This window comes from Bombus terrestris, chromosome 2 (assembly GCF_910591885.1).
Source record: "Bombus terrestris chromosome 2, iyBomTerr1.2, whole genome shotgun sequence".
NCBI lineage: Eukaryota > Metazoa > Arthropoda > Insecta > Hymenoptera > Apidae > Bombus > Bombus terrestris.
Window position 1 is genome coordinate 2,190,289 of NC_063270.1, and position 22,395 is coordinate 2,212,683.

At 37.0% G+C, this 22,395-nt stretch overlaps 1 protein-coding gene across 3 annotated transcripts in view; it reads right to left on the reverse strand.

The window, feature by feature from the left end:
* LOC100642277 (DNA-binding protein D-ETS-4) overlaps positions 1-22,395 on the reverse strand; it is a 63,759-nt gene that overhangs the window by 20,013 nt on the left and 21,351 nt on the right. Inside the window, exon 1 of one of the 3 annotated variants that reach the window (XM_020867080.2) lies at positions 4,534-4,708. The exons of the other annotated variants lie outside the window; for them this stretch is intronic. The gene's annotated coding sequence lies outside the window, so the exon portion shown is untranslated. Of the gene's footprint in view, positions 1-4,533; positions 4,709-22,395 lie in introns of those variants that run through there. 3 annotated transcript variants of the gene reach the window in all.

Here is a 22,395-nt window from a genome sequence, read left to right on the forward strand (position 1 = left end):
GAAATCCACCGATACTTTTTGCACACGATATAAGTTCGTTATAATTAAGAAGCTTAAGTCAAACGACATAAAAACAGACAGTATCTTTTGAACTGCTTAATTAACTGACAACATGGATTATGGCATATACCCGTTCGAACGAAAGTCTCGTTTTTACGTGATAGGAGGTTAGGTACCACAAAATCTTCTCCGTAATGACGAGTTTTTAAGATTTCCTCAGTTCCTTGGTATCTTCTTGGCCTAGGAACTAGTCATTGATGTCATTGGCCAACGGTGCAACTGCGATCTTTCCTTTCCTGCATTAAACGCGGAATTCTAGCCGAGTTATGGATCCGACCTCATCATTTTCGAGAAATCAACACCTCTTAGTTCGATCGCTCTGTCCAGAAAAACCAGCTTCGACGAACCGCGATTTAAGAGCTCGATAGATCGATGTACGGTTTTCTCGTCGTAATTAATTTTGCTTAAAAGGCTACTTTTTGCGCGACAAACGAGTATCTCCGCGAAGAGCCACGATAAAATGTCATTTTAATGGCTCGTGCTTGGCTATGAATCGATTCGTAGCTGTGTTTTTTGCTGAACTCATTGGGGATATTAATTGGGATGGTTGAAGCGTTTGATATAATTGGGCAAAAAGAACAGAGAATATATTACTTGTCATTTTTTTTCGCTTCTGTTAATATCTGGAAACGTAACGATTTGAAATTGATACTGTTCTCGTTAAATATGTTTATAAATCCAATTTCTATTCTTTTCGTAATAAAATATATCGATTCGTAATTCTAGAGGGAAAATGTTATTTTCATAGATTACGATGCTTTTCTATTGCATCGTGATAGAAAAACGATTTTTCTAGCCCAACTTAAAGTTACGACTTCGGTATACTCGTAACGTATTTATGTATATATTACATAAGCGATACAGTTGTTCGACACTTTTTCGCGATTCGTTTATATTTATAACTCGTGATAACTCTGATAAGACGGTAGTGACTCATTGATTCGCGCTGAATCATTAATTTAATAGAAAGCCTGAAATTTCTGGCGTTTCGCAATTATTGCGAAATAATCAATCTTCTTATTGTCAGCTAGAAGTTCGCATTCATCTAAGTTACACAATTGAAATAACAAAACGTTAAACAAAAGACACATCACGTCGTTAATGGATAAATTTTAAAAAATGTTACATACGACGCCCTACATTTTACCCTTAAACAGCTGTTTATATGGAAACTTCCAGTCCAGCTTCAAAATAAACGTAGATAAAATGCAAATATCAAAGTCCAGTGTCGAATTTGAAAAAGATCGATAAGAAATTATCGGTTTCACGGTGATATGCACCTTTGAAGAAACAGTTTCCAGAGGATACCAGTTACCAACGTTTTATGATAACTAAGGGATTATCACAGTTGGGATTTCATAACGAACAACGTCTGAACCAAATGAAATTTGCGCGTGATCGATAATACCCTCAGTTAAAAAATCTTAACCTTCGATAGCGTTCATCGAAGAGAGTCTCTTGTCGAATTCCGTTAAACTCTCTCGGCACGGCGTTTAATTGATTTCCGTGTGAACATTTGGATTTGTGTGCATTATCTGGCGGCGAATTTATTTTGACCGGAAATCCATATCTCGTGATCAGTCATTCACTTTTATTGCAAGTTTTTCGTCAAGACTTGTAATTAAGATATGACATTATACAACATTTCATTTTATTTTCCTCCAGCGATATAATTCATGCACTTTAAACCGAGACCGAATTATATCTAAAATTCCAAGATAGGGTTCAAGGGGGGTTCTTGACCCGGCAAGAGAACAACCAGGTTCAAGGACAATAATTTTACGGTTCATAGGATCATACGCCTTGGATGATCTCTAATCCATCGTGACGTAACGAAATTAGAAAGGAGAATGAAGTCAGCTTTAACAATAATTCTTTTTCAACTTCTTTTTACCGTGATTTTTCGACGACCGCGACGAAATTGTGTCTTACCAAGCTCCAATAAATCTTGCTTCTACTTTTATTCGGTCGATACGGTGGCTTGATTAGCGTGACAATCAATTGTACGAATTGGATCGTTTCCTCAAATACGTTTTTTCAGAGGAATCAAAGCAATTTCTTTTGATATTATGATATCTGTTATATAATAGATAACGATCTAACGATATTTTTGGTGCTTGTTATTATGCACGTGTTTTTTTCTCCAGGTGCATTTGTAATCGTTTTCATTGAAATTCTAATCGTTTCTTGCGAGACGCGCGTACATTAATCTTTCATTAATCGTTTAGTCGTTCGTAGTTGGCATTGACGGTTGTTGTCAGTCTGCGTATCCACTGTGTTATACAGCGATGGACAGAAGAAAGGAAAAATAATACTTATATCCGAGAATGGATGGCTCCATAAAAGTAGATCTGTATTCATAAAGTTTTAAGGTGTGGTAAAAGTTCTTACACGAAGATAAAGAATATCTACACGCTGTTTAAAAATATTGATGGTAAAAATCTTGTGAATGAAGAAATTTAAATATCGTATATTGACCTTTTTGTGAAATATTTAATTGAAACAAAATATTATACGTAATTATCGTATTTATCGTATTTATTTTATGTAATTATCGTCGTATTATATTTCTAAGATAAGGATGTTCTGATTTATCTCACACTCGGGTCATTATAATATGTATTACTTGGTATAAAGTATCTATTGATTTTGCAATAATCTTATTTTTTATATACTGACGTAAATGTATAAATCACTGGCAAATTGTGTTCTCCAGTATGAAGCGATGACGATATTGTTTCATAGCTAGTTCGACATTTTTATTTAAGTAAAGTCTTTCTATTATAAATATCTGTTGAAGATAAAAACTGTTCTATTTTTTATTTAAACCAGTGCAAATAATGTCAATAACTACGCAAAATGGACACATCGAAAAATGGACGAGGGGAACCACAAGAATTCCACCGCGAGAACTTCTCACGTTGTTTTCATCGAGTTCATTCATTCGCTCATTCACGCGCATCAGTTGCAAACTCCCCACCGTCACTTTACCTTTAAACAACCAGTCAAGTGAAGTTATAAACAATTATACCTCTCGTCTGGCTACTTGCCTTGAGTTAAGCACAAAGGAAAACCAACTTCGCGCATCTTTTTCTTTCCTAAAGAAGCAGTCTGAATGAGGCAAGCTCGGATATAAATAAGCAAATGACCATTATTCGCACAATTTAATCCTTCAGCCACTAATAGGTTGGATTTGTCTAATCCATTCGAGCCTGATATTTTTAAGTTATAATTATAAAACGATTCCCGGGTTTTAAATTTTTAATTTTTTAACAAATCTGATTGTGAACTATTCATTTCTTAGTTTTATGTTCCATCAATGATAGGTTTATTATATTTTATCTTCGCGCGATTTTATGGCTCTGAATGCTTCTTATGGGTCAATTGGTATTAGTATCTATGCAGGATGCATATGCTTCCAATTAAAAATTTTAAGTCAACAATTTTTCATGTCCAAAGAGTTTGGAATCCAATTTTTATGTGACGAGTATTTATAAATCTAGTTTATATTTCACTTCCAAATGTTAAATAAAGAAGTAGTATTCGTTTAAAGGAACTAAAGCGTTAAAATCATAAAAATCGTCTAGACCATTATGGTTCTCTCGATTATACTCATTCGATAGGAAGCCACTGTACAAGGTTACAAACGAGCAAAAAATCGGTGATCGTAACTTTTTGTCGTAATACAGTTGCAGAGACAGGGTCTCGATCGCGATCGTTTTATCGTTCGAGAATATTTATGCCAGGGATTTCCCTTGCGAATTATCGCTGCTGTGACAACACACGAGTCGATCGTAATCGTCTATTCTCGCCAATTCAGCCATGTACGTGTCGTTCGCCTGTGTTCTGCGTAATTAATTCCAGTTACGTTACACACGGATAACCGATGTCAGCTACCCTGGTGTATGCGTAAATCATACTTCGACTGGATCACATAATTGAACATAACTCCGGAAATATCATTTTCAGATCGTTGCCTGGCGCTTTGTCAATTGGAAGTATTGTTTCTGCGGATATGGACCGAATCAATGAACGACGTAACTTATTGCGAAAGGGTTGATCACTAAATTCAAAAAATAAATAAATGTGCAACGTGTATAAACATATGACGATTATAATTAATGTTTTATAATGAAAATAAATACATATATCTAAATATGTTTCCCTATCAATGAAAAACAAGGACAATCATGTTAAAAGTATTTGTATATTTTTCAATTTTGAAAGAATTTTCTTTTGAAAGAAATTCACGAACTACGGTCGAAAATGCGATAGGTACTCGGTAATGGGCGAGTCCATCGAAATTACTTTCAACTTCCTTCGCGTGTTTCTTTTTAAATGGTAACCGCCCTCCACGTGGAAACGGCAGAGAGACGATTTCGTATTCAGGAATCCAGTTCGATACACTTCCATGAACGAACGAAACGCGCGGCAATATTAATACGCTCGAATGTCACAAGATTATACCGTTACCTGTCATGACATTCTGCGCCGATCCGCATACTTCTCGTTCAGATAATTACCATCCGAGGCGACGTGGAACGAGCCGCGAGCATAGAACTCATCGGGGCCAACTTAACGAAGCCAATCGAATCTCATTCGACACCGTTTGGTCGATCGACAATGTAGAAAAGAAGGTCCAGTCTCAATTAACCTTTGCTTTCGTTTTGTTCCTGAAACGATAGCCCATCGAATAACGGTAGAGAAGTAGTTTTTCATTTGGAACGTTTAATCTGTGAGTATATTGTTTGTAATTGCATGACAACACGTTGATGGCAATCACGACGACAGCAAAGATAATTGTATAATACTTGATGCAAAAAGAAGAAAAAAGTAGAAGAACGATCGATTAATCTTCTTTCTTCGGAGCAATTATGCGTATTCTATTATGTAACGCGATTATCAGGAGTTTATCTATAAGGCAGTGATGAATTACGTGGAATTAGATGAATAGAAAACTGAATAGTCGAAATTAAAGGACTTAATTGATGTTTGTTCTTTGAGAAATCGATAACGAAAACCGACTTGCTCTGCGGTTTCAATCAGCTGGGGAATTAGATTTAATGTGAAGCCAAAATTAATAAGTTAAATCGTAATCTTCGTACTGTGTCTTTCATTCGGATTATCGAGACTTCTCTTTTCTGATAATCGGGAGAATTGACCATTTCTGCCTAAACTTTGAAAGTAGAGGAGAAACATCGATGAAAAACAATGTAGCATTTTAATATAAAAACAATTATGCAATGGATATTAAACTAGTGGGCAGAATTAACTAATTGCAATTGTTTGAGTAAACTTATTAAATGACGCGAATAACACTATCCTCGCGAATCTTTAGAACATTGTTGAACAACTTGAGAAATTTTAAAAATAATTTCAGAGTATGGTTTTTACTGAAACTCCAAGTACTGGCGTGTATGAAATGTGATGTTAGTAGTCAGATAATTAATGTAAAATAAAACGAACGTCAAAGAGGCTGATGCAAATCTTGCTAGGAAGAAATGATAGAAAACGATGTAAATAGGAATCGTCGATTACAAAGATATTTTTCTGAAGTCACGTAACCGATGGAATGAATTATGTCTTTGAATTAAATCGATTATCTGTAGACACGGCGAGAATCAAGATATAATGTTCCATGCGAGATTCAATTATTTTAGCCTTGACAATCGATCGTAAATTTAAATAATAATATTAAATCACGTAGTCCGTTTCTTAAAAATTCTCGCAGCATCGAAAGAGATGTTATTAAATCATCGACATTGAGAATCCACTTCAAAAAACACGGATTCGTAATTTCTTATAAATTATACACACTGTCATATAAATATCTTTTAATTTTCTATCAATCAGAAGCACTCGTAACTATAAAATAATCGAAGAACATACTTTTTTCCAATTTCACATCACTGAAATAATCGTTGAACGAAGCATATTAAGTGAATCCAATTTTCATTATACAAAATACTTAATGAAGGTTTGCATTGTTTTAATTTGTCACGTTATAGAAATCACTGAACCACAGATCACTCTAAGACTCACTAGAATTTTAAGAATTGAATTATTATTTATCATAAAGGGTTGACCGGCATCGTGAATGCCAGTGTTCTTCTGAATTGCCGAATGACGAAAACACTCCTTGAAAACTGAATATTGTCTTAGAAGTCTCACGTGACTACGCGGGCGGTCGAATACCTGAAACGGACGTGAACGACCGTCACTCTGAAACACGTGTACCATCCATGACAGTTGCGTACTATCTAAGATCATCGTCCCTCACGATCACCCTACCTCCCATTTCTCTTAGGAGGAGGAGCACAATTTTTCGCGTCTATGAACGGTCTAGTCCCCGATTTAAGTAAGGAATTGAAAAGCGATAATTCCCACATACATCTCTCTCGATTAATTTTAGAATTTCTTCGTCTCTTTTACAATTAATTTATACGGTGGTATTTTTATTATATTGAATCATTGAATTCCTACATTGAGTTTCGATAAGCATTTTGTAGTTTATGGATATTTTAAACAACAATATTTCTCAAGCCTGTTAAGTCATCGATTTACATATATACATACACAAGTACGTTCATTTTCTGTTTCCGAGAAATATTTTTTCTACTTCACTTGCATCTTTTCTTAGAAACGATACTTATTCCTAGATTCTATACTACAGACGGTGTGATTGTTAATTTTTACAATGAATCCTTATCTATTTGAGTATCGCCAGTAATATCTACCTTGAACTTAAGCACATAATTTATGCACAAAACATGACTCGAAGTTATGAACGATAGCGAAGAATAAATTTAAAATTCTTTGAAGTTGGATTTGCGCAGATTTTTATATAAATTTTTCCATTCATGTTCCTTCGAATTTGCAAGAAATGACTATTAATATTCCAAGTTTATTTCAATTTTCATGTTAACTTCTACAATGCATTTGCTCACCTTTCCAGGCTTTTCTAAAAAGACTAGAATACTTTGACACCAAAAAAAAAAGAAACACATATTTGTCCTTTATTCTTTGCAGCTATCCCTTTTCTCTTCCTCGATTACAAGGACGAAAAAATTCTTTTCTCTAGCAAGAGCTTTATGAGAATCACATAGATGTTACCTTAATTATTTTCAACTGCCCCCAGCATACCGTACAAACTCAATTATGATCGAAACCCTCGATACGTCTCGATTATCGATTCACTACAATCTATAACGTACGAACCTCGGTGACCTTACTTCGAACCTTCGACACTTTTTAATTGTGGATTCCTAAAACTGGTGTTCACGATATTCCTACCGAACCACTAACTAGATCACATCAATAGGATGTCTGGCTTAATAAAATTAATCTAAAATCAAAAAACATAACACACGAGTGGCTTATTTAAAATTCAATCATATAAATCCAACTATGCTTAACTGTTCTAATGTTATTTCCTAGAAATGAAAAATTATCTGTTTCCCAACTAAATTAGCTTCAAATTTTGTTATAATACTCATAAAATACTAATATAATATTAATTCTGTTACACTAATACAGATATGTATATCAGTCACAAAACTATAAACATCCACAAAACTTTGTCTCATTTCTTCTTAAAAGTTGTTTGCAGGAACCAAAATGTGTAAAGATCTTCCCGTATGTACAACGGATACGATAAATAAGAGCAATAAGAGAGTAGACGAGAAAAATAGAGTACAAAGGAAAGACACGGCGAAACAAGCCGGTCGACACACATAAAACAGGAATAAAGAGAAACAGGTGAAAGAGGGCCAGAGGGAAGAAACGGCCAGGAAACAGAAACTGAAATCAGAGTTCCTAAGTAACTTGTACGGAGTTGCGTGTATACGAACCTCTTGAGAGGTGAAATTATGCTCGAACTGGCGCATAACGATAATGTGCATAACTTATGCGCATATAATGCGAGTATGCCGCGCGAACCATCGCATCGTAGCGTTGCACCTTCGTGGTATTGCTATATGGAATGCCGCCACGGTAAACTAACTAAAGATTCCGAATGGTAATAATGTTGACTAAACACGGTCGCAGGAACGGGTCTCCTTATTCCTGCATCTTTCTTCGCTCAAGAAGGAATCCACACCTACATATCTGGTAGCTACCAATGTTCTTTCGAACTTGGGAATATAAACGGTTTTAGTACAGGCAATTCTTAACGGTTGACTTTATAATTTGTATAAAAGAATTCTTCGTTCGTCAAAGTAAGGTTAATTTTATGAGTTTTAAAATGAGTAAAACTTTGGGATGAGACAGTGAGAAAATTGAAAAAAAAAAAAAACAGAACAATTTAAAGTCAGTTTAGCAGACGAATGTTATTAGTTAACTTGATAAGTGCATAATTAATTTAAGATTCGATACTGAATCCATTGAAACAGGATAATGATACCGAAAACTCGAATTTAGATTTCAAGTATTCGATGTAGCAGAACAAGGATCACATCGACAAAGTTGTGTAATAATACAAAACGTGATACCCGCCTGGTGATTGAAAAATGCGAAATAACAAGGCGATATTCGTGCTAAGAACCGTAAACCCTTTCAAGTTCTCTGTATTCGAATAGTTAAACGACGTAGTCGCAGACATTAAATAATCAAACGTAACTGCGAGCCTATCGCAGTTCCTTATTCTCACGCTTGTCTTTCGTCGAGTTCACCAGCAAGACGTCATTACAATGCTACTTCGCTGCATAGAACAAAATAGCAAAAAGATCATACAATTTCAAGGCGATCAAGATAGTGGGATAGAAATTCTTGCCGATATGTAAAATACATTATTGAGATATTTGTAATTTATAATATAAACAATAGCGTGGGGTAATAAAATAAACCGCCAGGTAAGGCATAATAATATCTCAGAGAATAGATATAAATGTCACTTGAAAGAAATTATTTTATATGGATATCAGTCGTATACATTATTAAAGAAGATATTCGAGATGTTCTACAGTTTCAGAGCTATTTCACAGATAACGTGAATTCGTTTTGTTGAACAATGTTATATCTCACGTCGTTTTACTTCTTATCTAAAGACATAAAATTTTTAATATTTAATGTTCTGCACATCTTTCGATTCATAAAGTTTTATTGCTTGATTTTTTAGATCATATTATATATATTATAAACATATAGTACATAGTTTAATAAAGATTATAAAACAACGATCGAATATTTCAAAGTATTCGAGTTGTCCGCATTTCAGGAACGATCTCTTTTATTTTAAAAATTTGATCCCGTTAGAAGGGCACCCTGACTCGTAATTTGTAAATACAAGTTAGGCGGCGCGGCACGTCGAAAAATGACGGAATCGGGAAGAAGATGAAGCGGGAAACGTGGTCGGCGAGAGAAGACAAATAATTAGGGAGTTGTAATAGCGTAAATAGTAACATAATACCGCATAATGGGGGCATAACGCAGCTTCGTAATGCCGTCGGTGCATCACCATCAACAAGTTACAGCAGGTCTGGCTTTGTCCGCCATGAGCAGCCTTTAAGGCCGCGTTATTAAGCGTTTTATAGAGCTCCTCGGATCTTCGTAAGGCTCTTGTCCTAGAACGCTACGTGGACGTTATAAATTTGACCTGTTGCCAGTATGAACATCCAGGTGTTCGTACCGGTTCAACCCGATATCGCAAACGATCCTCTCGTGTTTTTGCCATGGAAAAACGATAATATGCCTCGTTTGTATGATGATCTTGCGTTTCTATCGTTGTTATGCACGATTTACCACAGTGTTGTAATTAGAAAGAAGTTTTGAAGAAATAGAATAGATATTTTCATTTATGTTTGAATATTGGAGAATTATAAATGATATTTTAAAAGTTTACTTACGTTAAATAAGTTGTATTATTTTAATGGAAATTATTTCGTCTGTTCAAATTTAAGCTTTAGTTGTTTGAAACGATGGTACAGTAATATTAAGATTGCCTGAGATTGTAGCGATACTTGACTTGCGGAGACTTTGATGCGTGGATAGGAAAGATCGTCGCATGTACGTCCGAAAATAACATTTCCACATGTACATATGTACTACACATCGAAACAATGAGTCATAAGACATTACAAATTTAAGAAAACTCAAACATTTACTGCACCGTATACTACCTACAAAAATAAATTATCCGAATGGAGAATACCTGGCATTAGAATTTAAGTAAACGAACTGCCTATCGCCCACCGGAATTAGGTATATATTTTCTCAAGAAACAGGATGCTGCCTAAACTTCAAAGCTCAAGAAATGATACGCTTCTTCCGTTTACATATCGAATACAATTTTAACTGTTATCTTTTACATTTAATTAATACTTTGCAAATTAAAAAGAAAAATTACTGTACATGCAAATTTTATGATTTTAACAAGAAACGTCTTACAAAGAATAATAGAAAACTGTGAGATCTTAAAGGCACTTAAATCCTTTCAAACGAAACATGTTTCTCTTCAATATGGTTGAAGACGGTATAACGAGGAGAGTGCAACCACGCTATATGTTACAAGATTTTATAGGAACGATTGAAACTGAAACGTATTTGAAACCATGTTCGAGAAACGGTATGTAAGACGCACAATAACGCACTCACCAGCCTGTTTGCATTTAAAACGAAAAGTAGAAAAGTACTTCTTTTGAGTGATCGTAAAATCTCATAAAAAACAGAGCAACATAATTTAGAAGCTACTCAAAATGATCGAGTACCTCGATCCGGATAACTCGAGCATATTTGCGACAATAAGTGTACATTGTCATGGGGCGAAAGAGAGAAAGGAAGACAAAAACCTAAGAAGCCAATATATTAAAATCTTATCTCGGCAAAATAGAAAACTTTTTCCATTGAATTTTTCAAACATTATATGTAAGTTTCTACCTTTCTAGAAAATTTGCGTTATACTTTCTCTTAATAGGGAAATAAATCTTTTTTCTCTGTACTGAATCTTCTACTTTTCTGGAAAATTCAGCGCCTACCGTCAATCAATTTCATCAACTCTGTTACTTTCCTGGAAACTTTATTTTCTGTATTCATCGTTCGAAAGAAATGAGAAAGGACAAGATACAAGATGGGAGATGAATCTTGGTGAAAGACGCGTGAACAGACTAAACGGCACCAGTGCCGCTATTACTTTACGCGAATCAGCTTGAAGGTAAGCTTTCTGCCGCTAAAACGCGGTTCTGCGCACGCTACCTCGACCGCATAATCGAGTCTCGTTAATAATTGCCTCATTATTGCGCACCGTTGCGCCGCATCGCTTGTAGCCGAGATATTGGCAGTGTTCGCTATTAATAACACTTAGCCGCCCACGCATCGCCATTGTTGCGAGTGGGTCCCGCGCGTTACACGTGTGCAACGCCGCGATCACGGTGCATACATTGCGATCCAGCGTCGAGGATGCACACAGCGGTCCAACAAAGGCGCGAAAAGCTCGCGTTCCGCATAATCCAACGATTCAATTCTACCGATGCGGTGCGGGGGCCTCCGATCCAGACCGTATTCATCTGCCGCGCCGCGAGTCTTTCTTTCTACTTCTTCGCTCGTTCAGCAATCGAACCGATCGCCAAGGAATGCCACAAATCAGAGGAAAGGGGCCGAGGAACGTCACCACTCGAATTAACAATCGTGAGAATAATGTAACGGGTCGAAATTGCTGTGTTTTGATAATTGAATGTGCAGGATCGTTCTGATGATTCAAGTTTTCGCATAGATGCTATGGATTTTTGCGAGCATAATGTTATGTGTATATTATAATGGCATCATAGTGTATCGTATTTTATTGGGGAAGTATTGCTCGTAAATTTATGTTTTAAGATATTTGAAATTTAGATTTGAAGGTATCCGTAACTGCGTGGGTATTCGCGAAAGAGCTTTTAGCATATACTTTTTTATTGTAATTGAAAAACATTAAATCTAAAAACACGAAGATTTTATGTCTTTCTTAGCAAGGTGAAAACGTTAATTCAAATTTCCCTAATTAGTCTTACAGATTAGCCCCTCTTACAGATTAATACGAGATGAACGTACCATGTTTAAACGAATGAGATACAATTTTGCAATCAACGATAACTTACCTAAACCCAGTATCCTCTCGATCTACTATGTGCAATTTCACGAGATTTTGCGATTTTCCACGATGTAGTCTTCGTTCATTATCTATAAATTTTCTCATTTTCACCCAATCGTATGAAACAATAGCTACTTAAACATCGTCCGGTAATCTTGTTCACCGCACGCGTATATAAATAAACGAATACGACCATTAATTTTCTTAAATGGAGCAGTAGTTTGTATCGCGTAGTTGGTCGATCGTGATCGACTGTAAATCGCGACTAAGTTTGCGATACGTATCGATCGTAACGATCGTTAAATAAGAAAATCAGTGAATAAAGATTTGTATCGGGAAAAACCGTCTCATGAAGTCATGAGTCGTATATCTATTGTTAAAGAATCACGAGCCACGACGCCGATACAATCTACGACTTTTTATGCATTCCCCAACGTGATACGCGGTTTTTTCCAGGCAAACAAATATAAATATAATTCTTGAAAATTGTTCCGCCTGATCGACTTTCCTTTGTTCTCTTTTTCTTCGTTTCTTACCTTCTTTATCTATCCTTCTGTCTTCTGCCGTTCGAAAGAGATCATAACTTCAATAGAAAAAAAGAAGCAAGACTTAAGAGCGAAAGAAAAAGATGTGTATACATAATAATGTGTATACATATTAAACGAGTTGCTTCGATGCCCGTCGAGTTCCGGATATAGGAGCACAAATCGTTGTTTACGATAAGATAAAACCTTGCTCTGCTTTTAAATTAACTACACGGAAGAATGCCGATCACCCACGTCCGCGGTAGAAAAAACCCGGGGAATCGAACGTGTAACGATCGATACCATCGATATACATCAAACGAGCGCGTTTACTAAACGATTATTGATTCTTGATCAGGAAAAAAGAAAGAATAGTCCATGGGTGTTTCGGTATTCGAAAAATGACTACTATATCTAGTCAACGATCTTTCCTTTTTTCTTTTTTCAGTTCGGCGAGTAGTATGTTATTCGTGACGTATTTCTACCGGGGAGCGATATTAATCTTCCGTAGTTTGGTTGTACCGTGTTTCTACAAATCGAAACAAAGGGACTGTTTCGACTTTCGTAGTCCAAGTCAAAATTTTGTCTTGTTGCTGTCTCGTCTCCCCTTCGAGTTAAAATTTCAATTCGTCCACTAATTTTAATTCAGCAATTGAAATCATCAAGTGATCAACCTAACCCAAATCACCCCAAGGAAAAATTGAATTTCCATGAAATGGTACTTGAATTTTTTACCACACGACACTCTCGTCTATCTAACCATGATACCATGTCGAGATAAAACGCTCGCCACCCGACTCTGATCCCTTGTTAAACATTAATATTAACACCCATAAAACACGATGACTAAGTTCACATTCGTCACTCAACCCCGATACGATCAGAGTCACGGAAACATTACATATTCCGTTGATTCAAAGCTATCGCATTTTTCATTTAATATTTGTATCAGTGTCCGTCACAACGTGTCGTATTACCATTAAAATGCACGTTGACGAGCGGCTTCAATTTTATGTTCCCATCAATCCACACCAATTGAGCGTGCATCTGTCTCGATTCTCTGCAAGATCGCTAACTCGTGTCATCGTAACATCACGGGCTTCCATATTCACGGTAAAAAAGTCTATGCGTAAATCGCAATCGCAGGTGAGCTAGTCACTCTTTCTGACTCACCCTGTACATCAAACATGCGCGTCTTTTTTTCTTTCTGTTCGGTTACGTTGGCACGCACGCACTCGCTCATTCGTTTCCTCCTTCTTCTGTTTTTTTTCTTGCACCCTGTTCTCAGTATACAGAGACATTCTATCTCGTTTACGTTAGATGGTACTTTCGATGGGAGGAAGAGAGACAGAGTTAGGAAGTCGGTCTCGTCATGTGGGACCGCGATTTGGAAAACCCGAAGTAGCCGACCTTGGAGGTGCCAGGCCGTTCTCCACGCTGGAGAAGGACAATCTCCAACCTTCTTTCTCTTTTCCTCTTCTCGAGCTTCTCTCTAGCTCTTTCTTGCTGCCTTATTTTTTCCTTTCCCTTACCTCGTTTCTTGTCTCACTATTCTACAGTATCGTCTTGGAGTCTCTCTCGATCTTTTTTATTGCACCATGATCGTCCGTCTTCGTTTTCTTCTTTCTATAATTTATTCTTCTTCCTTGCCTTTATGGTTCCTTCGATTGCTTTTTTATCATCTTTTTCTCTTTTTATTTATACGTACGGTGTCTATCTTAGTTTTTCTATAGCGCTACTATTTTTATATTTTTTTTTCTATCCCGCGAACTTGTGTACATTCGTGTTGCCTGTTTGTTGCTCGTTTGTTTTTCTTAATTCTTTTCTAAACCGTACAGCGAGTAGGAGGAGGGGATATTTTGATCCATCATTTTCTGGGACTGTTATTCCGCCTCATTCAAAACAACATTCAAAACGACGAAGAACGAAGTCGTTCAACTATTTCGAGCGCTACGTAGCGAAGAATGTTATGAGTTACGGTTCTTCGCGCTGTGGCTTGCGCAATATATGTACCGATTGAAACGTTGACAGGGTGAAAGTGGTGAAGAGGGGATGGAGACCTCTTATTTGCGTCGAATTTCCTTGTATCCTGCGTATAAGATACGTATAACTTCTAATATACTTTACGTGACGAATCAGTTACATCTTTAACCTTAAAATTTTTGCTTCGTAATATGTTTCGTCTTGAACCTTGGTTTAGTAATCCATAGTTGTTTCGCAAGATTGCTATCTTCTATATTTAAAATTTCTAAAAAATATTTTTATTCGAATATTTTAATCGCGTGTTATACTAAGCAAAGAATATATCATGCTACTATTATCCATACGAAGATTCGTCACCACACAATCCACGATTACAATTCTAATCAGAATAAATAAGGTCTACGCAAATTTTCACACAATGAACATTTCGTTATCGTTCGAAAAACATCGAACATTTTAATTTCCAATTGCGAACGAGCACGACTGTCTAAAATAATTCCAAAGGCAGTTAACCGGCCAGCAGAACCTGTATAAAAGATTAGACAGAGTAGTTTCTTTTCCTTTATTCAAGGAGGCATCGTGCGGCGCCTTTCTCTTTGCGCAACCGTTCCATTTCCAGACAACAAAAGCCAGTCGATGCTTCACGTATCGCTGAGAAAAAGGTTTAATAGGATTTGCTAAGCAGGTAAATGTCGAACTACATACTTGAATAATTTATTTCGCCCCGTGAACCGTATCTGGTTAATCTCGATTGAAAAACTTCACGTTCCATCCAGCCACTGGCAGTCCAAATAATTAACAATTTTTCCGCGAGCTTTTTAAATCAATTTACAGATGATAAACAGTTAATTGCCCAACATGATCGCGATGTTTAAACCATCGGGAGTCACATAAAAAATCGCATTGCGATAAATGATCGTTAAGCAACGTGGCAAAGCGTTGAATCCCGTGAATCACCGCGTAAATTGTTTCGTGCAATTTTATCGATTTCCTAATAAACGCCTGAAAGATACGCTCATTAATTATCCATAGTTCGGCCAGAACACGCGTTACATCCGCACTGCTTCGCTCCTCCGGAAAATTAAAATGCATCATTTGCGTTAATTTCCAAGCGACTTGACCGATTGAAATATTTATTCAACACACGACTTTCTCTTCGAGCCTTTCGACTCGGTTTAAATGGTCAAAGTTTCGCACTTTCCAATTTAATCACTCTGTAGATTTAACGACAGCAATCCGAAAGATTTAGAAATTTGAAAGAATCGAAACGGCCAGCGCAGACTCAAAATACTTGTCCAAAGATTAAGTGAACCGATCGTTGTTGTCGATTAGCCGATGTGGAAATGGTAAAATATAATTAAATGTTGTCGTGTGATTGACCATCGAATATTGTTGTCACGAAGATTCAGGATAATATCATACGATATATTACGACGTGAACGAGCGAAGTGCAAACAGTAATACGAAGTCTTTCTTTATTTCTCGATTTTCGATTGATCAAGATTCAATGATATGTTGTAGATTCGAAGACCATAAAATGCACCTTGTTATTTTGCCGAAGATGAAAGGTTTGAAAGACATCTTTTACGAAAAAGTATATTTTAAGTATTATAAGTAAGCAAAAGTATACTTTTAGGTAATTATTTTAGGATTAAATTGAAATAAAAATTTACATGTAAAAGTTAAATTTTTTCGTGGCCATTTCGAAAATCTATAAGTACATCGTGCATGCACATAAATCGCATCGCTATTTTATGCTTCACTGTTATTATTGAAGCGAGAATAAACTGTCGGCGGCGCAATCACCCGAGGATACATATTTCACTTGAGAACACTATTTTACGCGATGTGTTGATCGTGCCGACTCGTTTCGCGCCAGTTTTCAGAGTGGCACGATAAATCGTAACATCGAGCAATTGCGCATGTACACCGCAAGAAAATACACGTTGCTCAATCCTTTAATAGTTTTCGCGAAGTTTAACAGCAATAAGGGATAGGTAATTTCATTTTATGTTATTACATTTCGTTATTACATGTTAAATTTACATTCCCGTTTAATTCTTCAAAGGAACTGAATATTTTATAATGAAAAAATAATATTGACGAAACATCGTATTTTAACAAGTTTGTTTGCACTTTAAATAGAAACAAACGATTCTTAATTAGATTAAATTCAATCCGTGTAACACGAAAAAGCTATCATCTACTCACAAATCAATCACTGTCAGACTCACCTCGCGTTCGCAACTATAATAACAATAATAATTAACTCGAACCAAGATCAAACTAAAACAGTAGAACTAATTAAGGTCAACGAGATTTGGTTCACGAGAAACCGAATAATTTGATATCAAGTAACAAGTAGTTGGTATAAAGTCAGTTTTATACATACTGGATTCGGAGAATTGTTCATCAGTGCAATAGCATGTAGCATATGTATGTATATATATAGCGTTTATTCGATAAATGACATTCCATGAACGACAATTAGTATTTAGGTTGATATTGTTTTCCTTCCGTAAGTAGGCTGCTAATATTCATTCGAATTCATGTTTGTATACACAACATGAATAGATTGGTTTACACTCTAAATCTCATAACGAGCAACTTACTTGGACATACAAAAATTGTAACCTAATCTTAACTCTATCATGAATTTAAGCTTACTCTTGACCCCTTTCACGTCTATATGAACTACTGTATCAATCTAGACTCGATCTAGAAGTCACATTCGACGCATATGATCCCACCATGAATGACGAATATTCGTTATTTATTTATTGTTGAATGGCGAATGTATAAATCCGCCTTTGCGTGTTACAACACGTAGCTTCGTCTGCGAATCTGACATATGAATTATAACCGTCTCGTTGCTCCGACATTGAGTCAGGGCCGCCTTCGATTAGTACGGCTCGTAAATGGATTTAATTAAAGGATCGCGGCCGCTCTACTCTATTAGCCGTATAAAATTCATTGCTTTTACGTTTCTTAAACTGTGCTCGTTTACGCGCATTGTGCTCAAGCAGCACGATGCTGGTACAACACGATGAAACACGCATTTCAGAGCGCATTTGTCAAATCGGGGTTCACTACTCTCGCACACGACCGGTACATCGTGCTGGAAATATGGTTAATTAAGAACGGGATCGCGCATTGCGAACAGGACGAGAGAGACTTTTCTTACGAAGCTTCGCTTCGTGCTTCGCCGCGCAGCGCCGGCCTCGAATGTAGGCAAGTAGATTTGGGTGGGTGCACATGGACACGTATGCGTGCAAGAGGGTGAGTAAGTAGCGTACGGACGCTTCTACTTAACAAGCCGCGCGAATTACGTGATTTTACGCTGGGCTGCGCGTTAAAAATGTCCGAGCACCGGCTGATATGTGAAATTTGTATCGCGATATAAAGGAGTTAATTCGACGAAGGAATACATTCGAACGGAAGATATCTCTCCCTCTCTCTCTCTCTCTCTCTCTTTCTCTCTCTCTATTAACTTATTAAATAGGGAGCACTAATTGACATTAAAAAAAAATCGTACAATATCATTTAGTACTATAATACTTTCATATGACTAGAAAGCTTTGATACTATGAAAATGAAATGTAAAATCTGGTATGACTGCATTGGAAAATAAAGGTATGTATCAATACTGTTTGCAATCATTCGATATAGTAGAGAGGATCAATGAACTATTTCTTCCACAACACGTTAACACCTGTCTTTGCATAATTAAAGAGATACGATGAAAACCAATTTGTGAATACAAACTATATGATTTATTCTCTTCCGTGTTTAATAACCTTTTTTCAGACAAATTAATTACAAAAACACTGAAAAGAAAACGACTAAGAACCACATATAATTGCTGAACGGATTGCCTGTCGTGTTATCGCTGCGTTTCCCGTATCTAATTAACATAACCGCACACCGTGGAGCGGCACGTAACACGCCGAGAGTGTTCACAAAGCCCCCCATCTATTACCATTTACGCAACGGGTACCGATCAGACCGTTATGACATAATTTATTCGTTAATAAGCTGGTTGCAACGGCCGACGATTCGCCATGAACGAAAGGCGAGGGAAAACTCGGGGAAAACGCCGGGGAATGTTGACGCGCGTTACACGTCGTGCATTAACAACGAGCCGCGCTGTTAAGTCACGTTGTTAAGTCGCGTTGTTAAGTCGCGCGTTTAATTGAGGATACCCTGAACAACGGTGTAACCAACGAAAGAAACAGGTATAGCCGGCCTGATCTTGAAACGCTGCCGTTCAATGAATACCGAACTTTTTGCATGCGAAGCAACACTCGGTATTCGTCGTGCATTCGGACGATCCGCTCCTTCCTCGACCGAACATACGTAATTAGGTTATACATACGTTTCGACTGACCATCGTCAGTTCGTGCTCGATCCAGTTGATTGATGGTACTTCCGATTTGGATATTTTCTATGCACGTTTGACACTATGTAGGACCTTAAGCGTTAGCCTTCTGAATACTTTAGTATTTTTCCTATCTTTCAGTTAAGATATTGCTAGAAATATATTTTCAATCCTCTACTTTGAGGACCGTACAAATGATCTAGATGCTTTTATGAAACGAAGGATCTATGAATCAAATACAAAGGAGCAGTGCATTAAATACGACGTACGATAAAATAATTCGAGGGATTTGTGTTTTGCACGTCAAAGATCGATGAAAGGCATATTTCCTGTGCTTCAATTATATATACTACATTATATATCCTACAAATTAATCCTACAAATTAATAGGTTAATATTGAATTCTAAGGAAATCTAGAATTTCTTATCCGCTAACAGTGTCAACTTTAAAGTAGTTTTTATCCTTTTACATTTCATTAACTTCTACTTTGCTTCTAGGTAAAACACAAGCTTCATGTAAATGAGTACTTATAAATGCACATATATTTAAAATTTTTTATTTGAATACTCGTTCTCAAAAATATTTTGGCGATTATATTTCTCGAAAATATTTGTCCCCTGAAATAATGGAATATCTTATAGGGTAACAACTAGTTGATATAAACTGGCGCTATCATCATTGCGTCCACTGATAGGTCTTTTATTCATTGTTTATACAGATATGAGTTCAATTTGTGGCGAGCTTTGTACCCATGTATAGCGTTTAATATCATGGTAATAAAGAAACTTGAAGCATACGTTTATGCAAACTGGCAACTGTTTTACATATTTTTATTCGCGGAACGTGTTTCCATGGTTACACTCTACAAATTTAACGTGTATTTTAGAATCTTTTACTACGATAACTATTACCCTTAATAACGAAAAATTGCAAACCTGTCATCGTGAATAAAACAAATTTCTTTTTTTCAACTACTTATCAGACTACTATCGGAATCCTTCGTTACTTATTAACTTGACATCGTGATATTACTTACTGGAAACTCCTAAGTAATTTTTTCATAAAACACGCAAAAATACCACGTTAATTGACAACAAATTAGAAAAAAGAGAGATTGCATTTGGAGTATCATACATGCATCATAGGTATAATATACATACGTGAATGTATTATTACATCAGTGAACGTATTGTATCAGGGAGCGCACGCTAGGCTGCGCAAGATCTAGGATTTTCATCGCGACATAACTTACGACATTGAACAGGTCGATCGATCGGTTTTCGGTGGTACGTAAAGCTTTTCCCGGGCTAGGGAAGAAAAGGTGGTATCCCGCGCATTCCGGCGGTGCACGTGGCACGTACACCTACCAACGAGTCGCGTTTTATATCTGCCGGTAACGTTCGCGGCATATTTTATACTCGTTGACTTATGTTTAATTCAGCGGAACACCGTGGCTCCGTAGCTCGCATACGGACAGAGAGAGGATCGGCGAATGCGGGAAGATTGAGCGTAGATTGGCCGGGTCGAGGGAGCAAACGTCGTGAAAAAAGAACGGCCGGAACGGGTTAAAAATTGAAAACGCGGCAATAATTTATTTTCGCTAACATCCGAGCGCGCCTTCCATGTCGACCCGCTCCACGCCTCGAGCATTTCGATGCGCGATCGCCTTTGGTCTTCTCGCCCCTCTGACTTCTCTCACCTACCCCCATGTATTTCCTCCTTCTACGTTCGAATTAGACGAGGAATCTGTAGAAAAAATGCTCAACGGAGAAAAGATTCTAGATGGATGAAAACATTAATTGTATTGTATGTGATTTGCTCTTAGTTGATTAAAGGGGACTGACTGAGATTAATCCTTTCACGAGGTATCTCTCGTATCTTTTCACTGACAGTGAGATTCCCAAGAACGTGCTTGCCCTATCTCGAGCGACTTTACCTAAATGATCGGTCAACAATTCGACAGGTAAAATCCACGAAACATTCGCGACTCTTGGTTTATGACGTTTTTATTGGAGAGGTTCTGGTCGGGACTTTGCCATATTTGCGGTCGACCAACGCTCTCGCGCCCGATAAAGAGTCGACGGTTGAGAAAGAGCGATTCGCAGGAAAAGGGGATGACAAGATACGCTCTCGGAAACGTCTGGCTGTCGCAGAAAATTGCGAGCTGGCGTAGGAGGTTCTCTGGTCACAATTTTCTTCTGTTCGTCCCACGTTCCGCCGACTGTCGTCACACCCGCGCTTCACAAAACACCGGTGGGTGGACTGTAGTATTTGCTATATCGTCCGGTGCGTACTGCTTTAAATATAACGCACGTTACACGCTCGCAGGACACACGATGTGTTGTCGTAGCGTGAATTCATGCTCGGATGATATAGTGACGTTCGCTCGAAAAGTCCGGATGATGAATTGATGACGCCGCGCGACGGTACTTCGTGCGACTCGTCGGCACTGTTTCCTTCGGATCGAGATCCATCTTACCGCGGGATGGTATTGTCGAGCCAGAGAATAGATGTCGTGGAAATTATAATTGGTCGGATAGGTTCTACAGACGCGTGAGGCTTTTCGAGAAATTCAGGTAGATCGGTGCGCCGCGGCATGATGATTTATGTCCCTGATATTTCAGACGACTTTGGAAAAGTTGTAATTGATCGACGTAGCGATTTATTTCATAATCTGTATTGGTTTTTCTGAAACGTATCATCGATATTTTATGTATATACTCATTTTATTATATGGTATACGAGTTCTGAAAATGTAGACTGTGCTATCTCTAGAAAGACAATCAATAAGATAACGGATTGGTGTGGTCTTATATCAATAGCTAGTATAATATGTGTAGGTGATTATAAAAGTGACCTAAGCCATATATTTTTCGTTTCGAGATATTTACGGTTTTGCGTCTGACGCATGAACTGAATTCAAACAACTAACTGCAGCGGCTCAATTTCTATTACTTTGAAAATAGTTTCAGATTATTACAAATAGACGCAACGCAAAGTAGCTGTTAAATCCTTTTTTTAGATTTTTTAGATTCTTGATAAGTCACTTTTATAATCATCCGCACATATAACATTTATAGAACCCATGAAACCTAATCTTTGCGCCAATAATATTATCTGTGTTACGTTATTACTTCTTTCTTCGTATTATTGTCGATTTACACGTCGATATGGGTTCGATAATTGGGAAGTTTTGTTGATACAATTATGCTCGAATCTTAATTGCGGCATATGCATGAATCTCAATCAGAAACAATTCCTATCTATAATTTTATTCGCAATTATAAATTACTCAGAGAAATCATAGTTTGCAAATGCAACGACCTTATCTATACGTATCAAACTATTTTATTGTTAAACAATAAAACAGAACACCGATCCCACTTTG